The following is a 17,868-nucleotide window of genomic DNA, read 5'->3' on the forward strand; positions in this document are numbered from 1 at the left end:
CTGATAATGACATCACTGAAACAAAATCAGCCAGAAACAAACTATTTCTATGAAAGTATCTCTCACAAAGTCTCAGATAATTACTATGTAGGCTACTGTAACAGAGCTAATTACCTGAGGCATATGAAGAAGCAATGGTGCATGGAACTTTCTGCAATATCAAGTTCAGAGCAGTACAAAAGGTGAATTCATTAATGTGAATGTTAAGACAAATGAAACAGAAAGTCACAGTTGTTCATCATACTGGAAAAACAAATTAGAGTGCCTCACTTAAGGAAAATCTTTGTAAATAAATTATCCAAAGGGAAATTTTTAAATGTTACTCTCCAAAGTAATAATGTCAAGATTACATATATACAGTATATGATTTTTAAAGTTATAAATATGGAAGAATTTAATTCCTTTTAATCGTGTTGTATTTTCTATCATGGATTTCAAGGATGCTACTGACACTAGTTATGAACACAGAAGGAGAAGTAGTTCTTCTAATTAACAAAAATCACTGCTGTGGCTGCTGGGAAGTAACAATGGATAAAACTGTGTCATTGATGCTCACAGCATTGATCTCTGTCCTAGAAAAGAGTCTGGAACTGAAAAGAACCTGCACTTTCCTTTTAGAGACTTCTATTTTCCACATTAACTCATGTGTAACTATGTGACCCACAAAACTTTTCCCATTTGGAAGTGTTAAGAGCTTTACTCCAAATAACAAAACTGCCATAATACTCCAGGATAGAACATAGGTTATAAATAAAGACAGAAGATGCCACAGAGAAAGGAAATTACAGACCAATTTCCCTGAAGAACAGAGATGCAAAAATCCTCAACAAAACCCTAGCCAATAATTCCAACAACACATGAGAACAATTTTCACCCAGAACAAGTGGGATTTATCCCTGGTATGCAGGGATGGTTCAACATTTGCAAATTAATCAATGTGATTCATCACATTAAACAACTGCTGACCAAAAACCATATGATTATCTCAATAGATGCAGAGAAAGCATTTGATCAAATACAACACACTTTCATGATGAAAACTCTAAGCAAATACAGAAAGGTATAGAAGGAAATTCTTCAACACAATCAAGGCAATTTATGATAAACCCATGGATGGCGTCATATTGAATGGGAAAAATTTGGAAGCATTCCCACTGGAACCAGACAGGGATGTTCACTCTCACCAATGCTATTCAGTACAGTCCTGGAAGTTCTAGCCAGAGCTATTAGGTAAGAAAAAGAAATCAAAGGAAAAAAATTGGAAAAGAGGAATTCAAACTATGCTTATTTGCAAAGGACATGATTCTATATATAGGGATTCAAAAGACTCCACTAAGAGAATATTGAAACTGGTAAAGGATTTTGGTAAAGTAGCAGGATACAAAATAAATACACAAAAATCAACAGCCTTTCTATACAATTCCATGGCTGAGAAAGAACTTCTAAGATCAACGCAACTCACATTAGCAACAAAAAAATCAAATACCTTGGAATAAATTGAATCAAGGATGTTAAAGATTTCTAGGATGAGAATTATAAAACTTTAACGAAAGAAGTATAAGATATAAAAAAAAATGGAAAAATCTTCCCTGCTCATAGATTGGAGAATTAATAACAAAATGTCCATTCTTCCAAAATCAATTTACAGATTCAATGCAATACCAATCAAATTACCAAAGACATTTTCTCAGATATAGAAAAAATGATGCTGAAATTCATATGGAGGCACAAGAGACCTCAAATAGCTAAGCGATCTTGTACAACAAAAACAATGCTGGAGGCATCACAATACCAGATTTCAAGACATATTACAAAGCAGTTATAATCAAAACAGCCTAGTACTGGTACAAAAATAGATGGATAGACCACTGGAACAGAACAGAAACACCAGAAATCAATGCAAACATCTAGAGCCAACTTATATTTGACCGAGGAGCTAAATCAATCCTGGAGCAAGGACAGTTTCTTCAACAAATGGTGCTGGGAAAACTGGATGTCCACATGCAGAAGTATGAAGCAAAACCCCTACCTTACACCTTACACAGAAATCCACTCAACAGGGATTAAAGATCTAAGTCTACAATGTGACACCATTCCTGCAAGACATTGGCGAAGGCAAAGAGTTCTTGGAAAAGACCCCAGAGGCCCAGGCAGTCATAGCCAAAATTAACAAATGGGATTACTTCAAATTAAGAAGTTTCTGTACAGCAAACGAAACACTCAGGAAAGTGAAGAGGCAAACAACAAAATGGGAGAAATGATTTGCAAACTACGCCACTGATAAATCATTAATAACCAGAAAATACAATGAGATCAAGAAACTCTATGACAATGAAACAAGCAATCCAGTTATGAGATGGGCAAAGGACTTAAATATTTCTCAAAAGAGGAAATCCAAATGGCCAGTACATGCATAAAAAATATTCAGGATCACTAGTCATCAGGGAAATGCAAGTCAAAACCACAATGAGGTTTCACCTCACCCCAGTTGGAATGGCTTTCATACAGAAATCAACAAACAACAGATGCTGGAGAGGATGTGGGGACAAGGGCATCCTAATCCACTGTTTTGGGTATTTAAATTGGTAAAGCCACTATGGAACTCCGTATGGAGATACCTCAAAAATCTGAATATAGACCTACCAGCCATCCCACTCCTGGGAATTTACCAAAGGGAAATAAAATCAGTAAATAAGAGATATCTGCACCCTCAGGTTTACTGTAGCTCAATTCAATAGCCAAGGCATGGGCTCAATGTAAATGCTCATCAACAGAAGACTGGATAAAGAAATCATGGGGTATGAACACTATGGAGTACTACACAGCTGTAAAAAATGAAATCCAGTCATTTGCAACAAAATGGATCTGGAAAACTTCATATTCAGTGAAATAAGCCATTCCCAAGAGACGAATACCATATGTTCTCCTTGATCTGTGAGAACTAATAGAGCACCTAAAATTAAATCTGTAGAAGTGAAATGGACACTTCGAGAAGGGATGACTTGAGCTGCCCTTGTCTTGATTGTCCAGGAACAGCTCTGGGTTTTTTTGTTGTTGTTGTTGTTGTTGTTGGTTTTTTTCTCGATACTATTTGTTGAACACTTTACTTACCATAGAGTTAATCTTATATGTATAAAGTCAATTGAAAATAAATCTCAGTGAAAATAAGAGTGGGAATAAGAGAGGGAGGAGGAAGTTTGTAACTGTAAAGCTGTATATTGGCTGGCGCCATGGCTCACTAGGCTAATCCTCCACCTGCGGCACTGTCACCCCGGGTTCTAGTCCCGGCTGGGGTGCTGGATTCTGTCCCGGTTACCCCTCTTCCAGTCCAGCTCTCTGCTGTAGCCCGGGAGTGCAGTCGAGGATGGCCCAGGTGCTTGGGCCCTGCACCTGCATGGGAGACCAGGAGGAAGCACCCGGCTCCTGGCTCCATAGTGGCCACTTAGGGGGTGAACCAATGGAAAAAGGAAGAGCTTTTTCTCTCTCTCTTTCTCTCTCTCTCTGATTGTCTAACTCTGCCTGTCAAAAAAAAAAAAAAAAAGCTATATAGTTCTGCATACATTCCTATGGACTTACTCTAAGGGTACAGTTTAAAAACTCGTCATGGGACTCTAAATCCCATTAAGCCTGGTGGTAAAAATCCCATCTTAATTGTTAAAGTGATGACATAAAGTGAACATATAGATAAGATTAAGTGTTAAAGTGATCATAAAAATAGGATAAAGTGTCTGGTAATAATAACAGAATTAAAAAGGATAGAATGCTCTAACATGGGAAGAATCCACATAGCAGACTCATAGAATGACAATTGCTTTAAATAACACTCTGACCTCAGAATCAGCCCTTATGACATTCTGGTCAGGTTGAAAAGCCCATGAGGGCATTCAGGTAAGGAAACCTAATACAGTTAACTGAAAATGGATCTTAGTGGAGAATGGGACTGGGAATGGGAGAGGGAGGAGAAAAAGGGGTGAAAGTATGGGCGGGAGGGTGGGTATAGTGAGAAGAATAACTATTTTCCTAAAGTTGTGCTTATGAAATTTGTATTCCTTAAAATTAAATAAATTTAAAAAATAAAAATAAAGACAGAGAAGAATGAGGTGAACATGTGCATTTTCCATGACTTCACTTAGAAATAATTTCTAACAGATCTACCAAAATGGACTTTCAAATAAATTAAACTCATTAAGATCATCTTAACACTTTACTATATTGATGATCTGTTGTACACCTCCAACATCTGTCAAAATATTTGAAAAATACATAAAACATATATACGTACATGTATATGTGTATATATGTATAATATGTGTATATGTATGTGTGTATTTAATACTCTTTTAAGCATTTAGAGTCCATTCATGGTATAAAAATAAGTTTTCAACCTACACACAGGTACCTGGACTGGCAAAATGGCTGGTAATGTGCTAAATATATGGATGTGCTGGCTGGATGAATGAAATCTTAACTTTTAACTTTCACAATGAAATATCTTGGTTTTCAATATAGCTTATATGGATAGCATATGCCTTTTCAGTTAGGAATAAAAAATTCCTACCCTTCAGATTCTCACTAAAATTTATTTATGACTTTTCTGCCATACAATTCCTACCTGAGGCTCGGTGGAGACAACTAATATTCAAGACAATCGTGTAAGTAATCGGCTGCCAACCGTTTACCCATTAGGACTGTTCAGTCTTGTTCCATGTGCTTCCAGAACATCAGACAGCTGTCCTAATCACTATTTATGGCGTCTACCAAAGGCTGATACAGTAAACAAAATTGTATGTGGAAGATGTTTCTCATATTTTGCAAAGTTGCTGTCGAGAATACAGGTCATCACGTTCCAGTCTCTCAGCACCTGTGTAACACATGAGGGAGATAAATGTTCCCCTGGATGAGCCACTATCCTTTCTTCTAGACACGGTGAGTCTAACAAACTCAAAGCTTTAAAATGAAATACTATAGCTTCCGACAAAATGTATGCTGTTTGTTTTATTTTGATGTAAGCAACCCCCTTCCAATTTTGTATATTTGTCCCATTCACCATATATCCTAAGGTTCCCAACATACATTTTTAATGTTACTCGTAAGAAATTGACTTTTAGATTAATCTATATTTAACAATATGTAAGCAACATAGTGACATATGGTAAAGACATAACACTAAGACAAATCTACAGATATACTAGTTTCTATTTCTGAAATCACCATTAGTAATTCTAGCCCAGGGGTGGGTGTTGTGGTGCAGAGGGTTAAACTGCCACTTGAGACCCTGGCATCTTATATTGGAGTGCTGGTTTGAGTCCTGGCTACTCTGATTCCAATCAAGCTTCCTGTTAATACACCTGAGAAGGTAGCAGAAGATGGCCCAAGTACTTGGGCCCCTACTACCCACGTTGGAGACCTGGAAAAGACCTGACTGTTGCGGCCAATTAAGGAGTGAACCAGTGAATGGAAGATTCTCTCTCTCTCTCTCTCTCTCTCTTGCACTCTCTCTTTCTGTTGTTGTGCCTTTCAAATAAATAAATAAATCTTAAAAGAAGTCTACCCTATTAAAACAGCTACTGGAGACTTCAGAATTGTCCACAGGCACAAATCTCATTGATCTTCGTAAGCATTACTGATAAACATTACTACTCAATCATTCTTCTTTGACAGAGAAGGATTAAATCATTTTTCACTGTTATAAAGATGTTTGTGTGTAAATTTTTATTTATTTGAAAAGCAGAGAGAAAGAGAGAGATGGAGGGAGGGAGGGAGAGAGATAAAGAGAGAGAAGGAGGGAGGAGGGAGAGGAGGGAGAGACAGAGAGAGAGATGGAGAGATGGAGGGAGGGAGGAGGGGGGAGAGAGAGAGAGTTTCTAACTGCTGATTCACTCAAATGCCCACAAAAGCTGAACTGGGCCAGGTCAAAGCCAAGGGCTAGGAATTCTATCTGGCCCTCCCACAGGGGCCACAAATGTCTGGTCTATCATATGCTGCCTCCTAGGTGCTCATTAGCAGAAAGCTGGAGCAGTTGCAGAGGGGGACTCAATCCCAGGCACTCCGGCATGGAATGTGGGCATCTCAACTGATGACCTGGCACGCCGTGCCTCAATCCCCCCTCCTTTCACATTTTTATTTGTTTACTTTTATTTTTTGATGTATTGATAGTCACTCACACTAGAATATACACATCACAGTGAACACTGTAAATGTACATGTGGAAACTTCCTAATGCCAGTCCCCTCACTCGCTAGGTGCACTTCATTCTTTCATGCTCAGCTTTGTCTTGTACTTCACTTTGAAAGAGTCCACTTGGAAAAATGCTTCCAAAGAAAAACAAAGGACCAAGTACTGTAGAAAAAAATGAAGCCCAAGGTTGAATATTTGACCTTCTTTTTCCAATTCTGTTCAAAACAGAGGTTGAACAACACGGGCTTATTTTCTCATCACTATGGAAATGTTCCTAATGAAATCCTAGAATAGTTCCTAATATTTTTCATTGAGTTAACAAAAGAAATAATTTGTGTTCCTTTTTTTCTGTGATTCCATAAGTAAATCAGTGTGTTAAAAGTTGTTTTCTTTCTGTCTCAGATTTAGCAAAAGTCCCTGGGAAATGGAGGCCAATGACTAATCCAACTCAAGTCAACCTAAGTGAGATTTTGCAGAAAGATAGAAGCTAACTCTCTTGTGTGATTTCAGCTTGTTATCTACTCTCAGTCTGTAACAGCAAGAAAAAATATGCCAATGAAATGCCAGTATAGGGGCTGGCACTGTGGCATAGAGGGTAAAGCTGCCACCTGCGACACAAGCATCCCACATGGCCACCAGTTCAAGACTCAGCTGCTCCACTTCCAATCCAGCTCCCTGATAATGCACCTGGGAAAGCAGTGGAGGATGGCCCAAGGGCTTGGGCACCTGCAACCCATGTGGAGACTTGGATGAAGCTCCTGGCTCCTGGCTTCGGCCAAGTCCTGTCCAGGCCGTTGCAGTCACTTGGGGAATGAACCAGTGGATGGAAGATCTCTCTGTCTTTCTCTTTCTCTCTCTCTCTCTCTCTCTCTCCCTCTCTCTCCCTCTCTCTCCCTCTCTCCCTCTCCTTCTCCCTCTCCCTCTCTTTCTCTCTTCTCCCTCACCTCACTCTCCCTCTCATCTCTCTCTCTCTCTGCCTCTGCCTCTTCTTCTCTGTAACTCTGCCTTTCAAATAAATAAATAAATATTTAGTAAATAAATGCACCTACTGACCTTTCCATTTCATATACTGGCAAAAGGATCTCCAGGAATTTCAAAAGCACATCACTCCAAACAAGTGTTTTAGAAGCATTTTGAAAACCTGTGTTAAATTACTTTTCCTGTGCTATTACATGAACAAGTAGAATTAGTACAAAATATATAATGCCCACACCCTCACGTTTTAACAGTATATATTTGATTTCATAAGTCTTCATTTATTTATTAAGGACCTGTCACAATGTTTATTCACTCAATCTCAATGTACACTTTCCAAGTTTACAGTGTGTCTGCCCCTTCTCTAGGCATTGGCTATAAAAATGAGAATAAAGACAATTTGTACCATGGAGAGTTCCAGTCAGAAGACAGGCAGCACACTGGCAATCATGATACACAGTGATATGTTAGTGTCACTCTTTTATGTCAACTTCCTCCGGACTTCCCATCCATCTGCATTTGTCACAGAGGCTAAGTTTGTTTTACAAATGTTGCTTAACTAGCTAGTTAAATGTTTAGAATATCAAGACAAGCATAATTTTATCTTTCTTACTTTTGGTCATATCATAAATAGATGCCATTAATGAATGAAAAAATCAACAGCTCAGTATTTAGGTTAGCATTTTATAGTTATCTCTTTATAATCAAGTTTCTTTATGCCTTTTAAGAAAGTGAAAGTAGGGGTAGGCATTTGTCCTACTGGTTAAGACACTGGCTATGATGCCCAAATATGTGAGTTTCTGGGTTCAATATCTGGCTACACTCCTGACTCCAGCTTCATGCTAACGCAGACCCTGGGAGGCCGCGGTGATGGCCCAAGTAATTAGGTTCTGATCAACCACAAGGAGTAAACATGGGTTGAGTTCCTGATTCCAGGTTGTTTCCAGGCCTGAACCAAGATTATTGTGGGCATTTGGGAGAGAGAACTAGGAGATGGGAAGGGTCTCTCTCTCCCCCTTTTCTCTCATTAACAAAATAAGGATATTTGCAAGTGAAATGAAAAATGGAACCTACTTTCTTGCCACAAGATATCTATGACTATAAAACAAACTGATGCATTTAGTGAAGCAACAATTACCCTGGAATGTCAACCCTATATTTTGAGTATGAAGAAAAACTACTTCAACTTAAGGTAATATTTTTCTCATATTTCAAGAACTCCTAAGTTTATTCACTTAAAATTTCACCTTTTGATAAACTAGAGAGGCAATGGAATTATAAGATGAAAATAAATATAAGCTAAACTTTTGATTTGCTATCAAATGCCAATAACATAAAAATCAAATGAATTTGAAATAAAAATATACATTGTAATAAAGAATCTTTAAGTTCATTATATTTAAAAACTGGATGACTTCATTTATTTCATTTAGGGTTTTTGTTTTGTTTTGTTTTGTTTTTGTTGTGTTTTTTTTTTGTTGTTGTTTTTGTTTTTTTTTTTTGCCAGAGTGTCTTGGCTTTCCATGCCTAAAATACTCTCATGGGCTCTTCAGCCATATCCAAATGCCTGAAGGGCTGATTCTGAGGCCAGAGTGCTGTTTAGGGCATCTGCCATTCTATGAATCTGCTGTGTATCCCACTTTCCATGTTGGATCGTTCTCTCCCTTTTTAATTTTATCAGTTAGTATTAGCAGACACTAGTCTTGTTTGTGTGATCCCTTTGACTCTTAGACCTATGATTATGATCAATTGTGAACAGAAATTGATCACTTGGACTAGTGAGATGGCATTGGTACAAGCCACCTTGATGGGATTGTGTTGGAATCTCCTGGCATGTTTCTAACTCCACCATTTGAGGCAAGTCCGACTGAGCATGTCTCAAATTGTACGTCTCCTCCCTCTCTTATTCCCACTATTATATTTAACAGAGATGACTTTTCAGTTAAATTTAAACACCTAAGAAAAAGATATCCTATGCAAATGGAAAACAAAAACAAGCAGTAGAAGACATCTTAATATCACACAAAATAGACTTGAACACAAAAACTGCTAAAAGACAAAGAAAGGCACTATATAATGATGACAGGATCAATTCAACAGGAAGATGCGGCTATAATAAATGTTTATATACCCAATACCAGGGTGGCTGGCATTTAAACTAAATGCTAATGTATCTAAAGGGAGACATAACCTCCAATACAGAAACAATGGGGGACTTCAACAACTCAATTTCATCAATGGACAGATCAATTCAACAAAAAAAAATCAACAAAGAAACAATAGAGATAATGTACACTTCTGACCAACCGAACGGACCTAATTGATATTGACTGAACACTCCACAGCTGCAGAATTCTCAATCTTTTCATCAGAGCACTGAACATTCTCTGGGATAGACCATATGTTATGCCATAAAATGATTCTTAACAAATTCAAAACAATTGAAATTGCACCGTGTATCTTCTCTGACCACATGGAGTAAAGCTGGAAATTAGCAAATTAAGAAACAAAAAAAAAATATGAGAAATAATGGAGACTGAACACCATGCTCCAGAATGAATAGGGGTCACAAAAGAAATCAAAAGGGAAATTAAAAATTCCTGGAAATGAATGAAGATGACAACACAACACATCAAAATGCTTGGGATAGTGCAAAAGCAGTGTTAAAAAGAAAGTTTATATCAATTGGTGCCTATATAAAAAAATTAGAACAGCATCAAATAAATGATCTAACAATGCATTTCAAGGATCTAGAAAAGGAAGTACAAACCAAACCCCAAATTAGTAGGAGAAAAGAAATAATAATAATTTCGGAAGACATACACAAAATTGAAACAAAAAATGCAAGATCAGTGAAATGAAGAACTCCTTTTAAAACAAAAAAATGAAATCAATATATCATTGGCCAACCTAACCAAAAAAGGAGAGGGAAGACCCAAATTAATAAAATCAGAGAAGAAAAAGGAGATGTTACAAAGGATACCATGTAAACAAAAAGAATAATAAGAAATTATTGCAAACAGCTGTATGCCAACAAATTGGGAAATCTAGAAGAAATCCAAAGATTTATGGACACATGCAACATACCAAAATGGAGTCATGAAGATATATAAAACCTAATTAAACCAATAAGAAATAAGAAGATTGAATCAGTAATAAAGATTCTCCCAACAAAGAAAAGCTCAGAATTCACCACTGAATTCTACCAAACTTTAAGGAACTGATTCCAATTCTTCTGAAACTATTCAAACCAATCAAAAAGGAGGCACTCCTCTCAAACTCCTTCTATGAAGCCAGCATTATCTTAATTCCAAAACCAGAAAAAGACACAAAAGAGAAAGAACTATAGATCAATATACCTGATGAACATAGATGCAAAAATCCTCAACAAAACATTAGCTAATAGAATCTAACAACACCAAAAAGATCATTCACCCAGACTAAGTGGGACTTATCTCTGTTATGCAAATCAATAAATGTATTACATCACATGAACAAATTAAAGCATAAAACCATTCTAATTATCTCAATAGATGCAGGGAAAGCATTTGATAAAATACAACATCCTTTCATGATACAAACCAAAGCAAGTTGGCTATAGAAAGAACATGCCTCAACATGATCAAGGCAACATGACAAACTCACAACCAGCATTATGTTGCATGGGGAAAAGCTGGAAGCATTTCCACTAAGATCCAGAACTAGACAAGGTTGTCCACTCTTTCCATTACTACTCAAATTTAGTTCTGGAGGCTTTAGCTAGAGTCATTAGACAAAAAAAAAAAAAAAAAAAAAAAAAAAAAAAAAAAAAAAAAATCAAATGGATACAAATGGGAAAGGAGGAAGTTAAATTATCCCTGTTCGCAGATGACCTGCTACTATGTATAGAGGAACCAAAAGATTCCACCAAGAAATTATTGGAACTCTTTTTTTTTATTTTATTATTAGCACTTTTATTTAGTAAATATAATTTTCCAAAGTACAGTTTATGGATTACAATGGCTTTTGCCCCCCCATAACTTCCCTCCCACCCGCACCCCTCCCATCTCCCACTCCCCCTCCCATTCCAACTCTTAAGAGAGTTGGACAAAGCTGCAGGATATAAAATCAACACAAAATAATCAATAGCATGTGTGCACAAACAATGCCATAGCTGTGAAAGAACCGGTAAGCTCAGTTACATTTACAATATCTATAAAAAATATAAATACCTTGGAATTTAACCAAGAATGTAAAAGATTTCTATAATGAAAATTACAAAGCATTAAGGAAAGAAATAGAAGAAAACACTACGCAAAAGTGGAAATATCTTCCATGTTCATGGATTGGAAGAATTAATATCATCCAAATGTCCATATTACCCAAAGCATTTATAGATTCAATGTGATTGCAATCAAAATACCAAAGATGTTTTTCGCAGATCTGGGAATATTACCCTAAAATTCATAGAGAATCACAAGAGATCATGAATAGCTAAAGCAATCTTAAACAATACATATAAAGCTGGAGGAATCACAACCCCATATTTCAAGACATACTTTGTGGCAGTTATAATCAAAACAGCCAGGTACTGGCACAAGAATAGATGTGTTAACCAATGGAACACATTAGAGACCCCCAAAATTAGTCCATACATCTGCATCCAACTAATCTTTGACAAGCAAGCAAAAGTCATTCCCTGGAGAAAGAACAGTCTCTTCAACAAATTGTGTTGGGAAAATTGGATCTACACATGCAGAAGAATGAAACAAGACCATTATTACCTCATACCCTAAACAAAAATCAACTCACAATGTATCAGAGATCTCAATCTAAAACCTGAAGCTATCAAATTACTAAAGGAAAATATTTGGGAAACACTGCAAGACATTGGCATCGGCAAAGACTTCTTAGATAAGACCCCTGAAGCACTGGCAATAAAGGCAAAAATAGACAAATGGAATTACATCAAGATAAGAAGTTCTGCACTGTAAAGGAAACACTCAACCATGTAAAGAGGCAACCAAAAAAGTGGGAAAAACTATTTTAAAGTTGTGCATCTGATAAAGGATTAATATCCAGAATATATAAGGAGGTGTAGAAACTCAACACCAAAACAAGCAGTTCAGTTAAGAAATGGGCTAAGGGTATGAACAGGCATTTTTCAAAGGATGATATACAAATGGCCAACAGACACACGAAAAGATGCCCAAGATCCCTAGCCATCAGAGAAACGTAAATAAAACCACAGGAAGGTTTCACCTCACCCATTTAGAATGGCTATCTTCCCAAAATCAAAAAACAACAAATGCTGGTAAGGATGTGGGGGAAAAGGCACAATTATACACTATCAGTGGGGATGTAAACTAAGTACAACATTATGGAAGATAGTACGGAAATACTTCAGAATTATGAAAATAGATCTATCATATGATCCAGCCATTCCACTCCTGGGAATTTATCCAAAGGAAATGAAATCAACATATGAAAGAGTTATCTATACCTCCATGTTTATTACAGTTCAACTCACAATAGCTAAGATATGGAATCAACCCAGATATCCAACAGCTGATGACCAGTTAAAGAAATTGTGGTATATATACTCCATGGAACACTTCTCAGCCATAAAAGTAATGAAATCCTATTGTGTAGCAAAGTGGATACAACTGGAAACTGTATGCTTTGTGAAATAATCCAGTTCCCAAAGGCAAATATCATGTTTTACCTGATTTGTGGTAACTAATATACAGAGTACAAAAAATGCAATGTGTGTGAGTGAAACTGACATTTTGAAATTTCATTCTTGTTTATTGCCCTTGTCTATACACTTGAGGAATAATGGTTTTTCTGATTACTATTGTTGAATTATTTACTCAGCTGGGGGTTAAGCTTGTGATTATAGAGTAAATTGACAGTATGCAATTATAAAAATTAAAATAAAAGAAGTAGGATAAAGAGTGGGAGTAAGGGGGGTAGGCTGGGGAATATCACTGTGCTCTCAAAACTGTACACATGAAATACGCGACATTTGCTCCCCTTACGTAAATTTAAATTCTTTATTCAAAAACTAAACTCTAGCCCATTCTATTTTATTGTGTCTTTGATACACTTCTTTATTATTCACTCAAGTTGTACTCCTACTTCACTTAATAAATTATACTGTTTCTTGGAACAACTGTAACACTTTATTCATTCACTTACTCATTGGTTTGAATTTACACATGACATACAAAGGACAGACAAGTTTTGATGGATATCATATACTTAAATTATGCATTCTGATTCCACATTTAATTATTATATAAATGAATTTTCTCCAAAATGAGATTGTGGCAATTTAGGAGGAGAGGTCATATTTTGCATTTTTATTTTATTCTCTAGAGTCTTAGTATAAATATTCATTAGATTGGATTATATAAATTTAAAAGATTGGAAAAAATAATGTTGAACTCATCTGTACTAATTTCCTAGAAAAATAAATTCTATATACCACTAGCATTATGTCAGAAGACAGAGTTGCTGTTGAGCTAAAATAATTCATAAAAATACCAGTAAATCAGATTTTTGATAGGTATTCCCTTGTGACATATAATTCTCTCTTAAAGTAATGGCTTTTAATGGACAGCATAAAGACAACTGTAATTTGTTTTCTATTGTTCTCATTAAAACATCTGTATGGATGAATTCTAGCCAGATGACATTAGCCTATCTCTTTGAGCAACTCCTATTCCAAAAGCACTGATCTACTTTGATCATCCTTAAACCTTTAAAGAAAGATGTACTAATTCTCTAATTGTGTTTGGACAATCATTCAACTTGGACCATAGCTGAGTAGATTTTTCTCAAACCAGTTACCTCCTCCTCTGTTTGATTTCAGAAAAGCAAAACCAATGTTGATTGAAGTGATGAAGCTAATGTCCTATTCAGTAAAACACCATTAAACCCTAGATTTGGAAGATTATATGTTAGTCTAATATGTACCACATTCCCAGTTACTCCCTTCAAGATAAGTTTTTTTTAAAAGTTTCTCAAAAAGAACTAACTTACAAAGTTTTATTTTCAGTTATTCTAGTGCTTAAAAATTCACACAACTTAGAAATCTGCACTGGTAATAGTCAAGTTTAGTATACATTAAATTTATTTTTACCCACTGCAAAAAAGAATCTGTCACCATTGTATAAGCTCTTTTCATATACATAAAAACATTACCTACTTTTTGTTTTTCAAATGGAATTATTCTATTTCCCTAACATTATTTTTCATCATGGACGTTGTTATCCAGAATATTTAGTGACACGTTTTATTTCTCCTTGCATTTTTGAAATAGATACATCATATCTAGGTAAGTTATTATTTAGTAAAAGTAGAAAAATAAAAAACTTCCAGGAGAACAGCTATATGGTTTCCTTGGAGAAAAACAATAATCTAAATAAATAAATAAGGCTTGACAAAAAGTGGAACCTTAATTTGAATTGAAAATAAAGAATTACTATAAAATTTCCTACAAAGTCTTTACTTCATCATGAGAGATGTTAATATTAGTCTTCCTGCCTTTTTTGTACGTGGCTCTTTGTCAATTTTAAGATCTTTTAAAACTAATTTATGACCTCCAAATTATTATATACATTTCTGAAATCTGTTCTCACCTTTAAATGTGTTCTTTGCTTAACCATACTCAGCACTAATTAAGTTGTTTCAAAATACTGGGGTACATGGCTGGTGCCGTGGCTCACTAGGCTAAACCTCCAACTGCAGTGCTGGCACACCGGGTTGTAGTCCTGGTCAGGGCACTGGATTCTGTCCCAGTTGCTCCTCTTCCAGGCCAGCTCTCTGCTGTGGCCTTGGAGTGCAGTGGAGGATGGCCCAAGTGCTTGGGCCCTGCACCGCATGGGAGACCAGGAGAAGCACCTGGCTCCTGGCTTCAGATCAGCACGGTGTGCCGGCTGCAGCGGCCATTGGAGGGTGAACCAACGGCAAAGGAAGACCTTTCTCTCTGTCTCTCTCTCACTGTCCACTCTGCCTGTCAAAAAAAAAAAAAATACTGGGGTACCAAAACACCTCAGCAAAGAGCACTTGGAATGACCACCATGCCACTAAATTCAGATCTTGAGATACATCTTTTCATCTAGTTGATACCCCATAGATTTATTATGAGGAGAGATCATATTATTTTTGTTCTGGTTTAGTGGAAATGGTCTGCTTGACTGAAAAGCCAACAAATTCGTTGTAAATGTCAAAAATAAAGGATACTAATTTATTCTATGAATCCACTGAGTCTGCCTTTGAAAATTAATTTGGGGTAAAGAGACCATTTTATCTTGATATCAGAAGGCAATTTATAAAAGAGGTATACATCTGTTTGCTTTATTCTGTGTTTCAGAAACTGTAAAATAGCAAAATTTCAACTTTGAGATCATCAGAAAATATGTAAATTTGAAGGTTCAGGAAACATCCAATTTAATGTCATTCATGAGTCTCCACACAATAACCTTTGTTGGCTTACTTTCTGTCAAGTGAACTAAAGGAATGTTAGATTGTAATACATCAAAGTCATGTAGTGCAAATCACATCATGATGAATGCTACAGTCCTGGAATGTCAAATGTAAATACCAGTAACAAGGCAACAATCATGCTGTTTCCTAAAGACAGTCAATAACAGTTACAGTCACAAGGCCACCTAGGGCAATTTCTACAGTTAAAATTAATATGTTTGCTCACTGAAACAGACTAAGTATAATTGTCAATATATTTGCTCAGGCTGAATCAGCATCATTGACAGCCTTACTCATTTAAATGATCTTACCAATTAAATTAAGTTTTTAATCACAGGCCATTAAAAATTGGCTAATAGATATAAGGAAGCAGAGTTAATGTAACAAAGAAATATTCTTTCCACTCTTCGCTGAAATTGAATAAAATTAGATAAAATCAAACTTGAAAAATACAGTTTAAAAAATGTTCCAACAAATTTTAACTCCCATTCCACAAAAAGAGGGGTTTTCTGCAGCAGCAAGTCTTCTCTAAGATAAAAATAGATGAACTTACAAAGTATAGCAGTGCCTTGGTTAATCACAGCAGGACAAGTGAGTAAACACCTTCAGAAATCTTCTAGAGTGCATTTTCTGGAAAAGAAAATGAAAATAAATAAAAGGCTGAGTTTTTAAAAAATAACCATTATTAAACTATGATTTCCATAACAGAAAGAACACACAAATATTCTACAAATTGCACCCATCTATGTAGTGTTTTAAACAAAATAGAGCGCATTCTTATTTCATTCCTGCCAACAAGCAGCTCATAAGAGATAACATATCAGTTTATTCCAGTTTATTCTACACTCTCCAGTATATTAAGGAGTCAATGATACTTTATTTTCACATACAAAATTCCAAAATGATCTCTTCTGGCATAAGATTGGAAAGGTTGTTTATGTCCTTTATGTGCTGCTTGACACGGCAAGATGCTGAGGAACTAAAAAAAAAAAAAGGCAAGAGAACTAAAATATATGGTCAAGTTTTTCTCGAAAGAGGCTTCTGAATTTGATGGAGTATTTCAAACATAATAAAGGTGCAAACAAAGACGAAAGACCTGAAGAGTGTGCAAAGAAAGATGCAAATATGGAATGCATGAAGTTTGCATACTTTTAATAAAGGTTTCTAGTTTAAAAAAAAAAAGGAAGATGTAAGTGAGAGTAAGCAACCGTTTCATTTTTTGGATTCCTTTTATGTTATAAGCACAGATCAAGGGGAAAATTCACAAGCCCTGCAACTGACTGCCTCTACTCTCCTCATGCATAAAACAACACCAACTATTCAACTTCTCTCTTTTTATAAGCCCCACTGCAACAGAAGATACACACAGTTACTACACTGCCTTGCCTGTCTTTAGTAAAAGCTAAAAATCCCAATTGTGTGTGCAATGAGCTGGTATCCATAGTTTAGCATTTTTCCACATGCAGGTAGTAAAATCACAAGATGATATTTTAGCATAATGAACTAATACGTGTTATTATTTATCATTCTTAAAAATGTGTAGAGAAGCTATAGAAAAACATATTTTCAAATTAAAGGCATTCCTGTTTGTAGAATCAGATTATCATTTATAAATAACTATCACATTTTTGGATAGTCAGAAAGAGTAGAATATTAACAAATACCTTAAACAATTGTAAATGGATTATTTTGAAAGTAAAAAATGATATTCTTCTTTAACTCAGAATACTCAAATTGTTGTCATCTGTCGATAACCCTGGCTACCTTTGATTTTCTTTAAATTCAATTGAGTACACTGAAACTTTTGTCTTCACAGGATCCATTTTTACTGATTATATAATTTAAATTGAATTTAGATATTACATTCTGAGTTTCAAATATTAAGTATTGTGAAATATCAATGGATTTATAATAATACAATATATAATCATAATAATACAAATACTAACAAATATATTCATCTACCTATCAATCTACCCACTGATAAATCAGTCTTCTGATTTATCTAAACAGTCTACTATTCTGTGTATATACACACATTCACATGAGAATATTGAGCAAAATGTTTTAAAATCTCGGCCAGTGCCACGGCTTACTAAGCTAATCCTCCGCCTGCGGCGCTGGCACACTGGGTTCTAGTCCCAGTTGGGGCTCTGGATTCTGTCCCGGTTGTTCCTCTTCCAGTCCAGCTCTCTGCTGTGACTCGGGAAGGTTGCAGAGGATGGCCCAAGTGCTTGGGCCCTG

The 17,868-nt window shown here is 35.9% G+C and overlaps 1 protein-coding gene across 9 annotated transcripts in view; it reads right to left on the bottom strand.

The window, feature by feature from the left end:
• The window catches only part of MARCHF1 (membrane associated ring-CH-type finger 1), a 973,853-nt gene that overhangs the window by 635,767 nt on the left and 320,218 nt on the right, over window positions 1-17,868 (bottom strand). For all 9 annotated transcript variants that reach the window (XM_051831701.3, XM_070047277.2, XM_051831697.3 and 6 more), the window contains exon 2: window positions 16,178-16,254. The gene's annotated coding sequence lies outside the window, so the exon portion shown is untranslated. The remainder of the gene's footprint in view (window positions 1-16,177; window positions 16,255-17,868) is intronic.

This window comes from Oryctolagus cuniculus, chromosome 8, assembly GCF_051225735.1.
Source record: "Oryctolagus cuniculus isolate XC-2025 breed Fujian yellow rabbit chromosome 8, ASM5122573v1, whole genome shotgun sequence".
In the NCBI taxonomy this organism is placed as follows: domain Eukaryota; kingdom Metazoa; phylum Chordata; class Mammalia; order Lagomorpha; family Leporidae; genus Oryctolagus; species Oryctolagus cuniculus.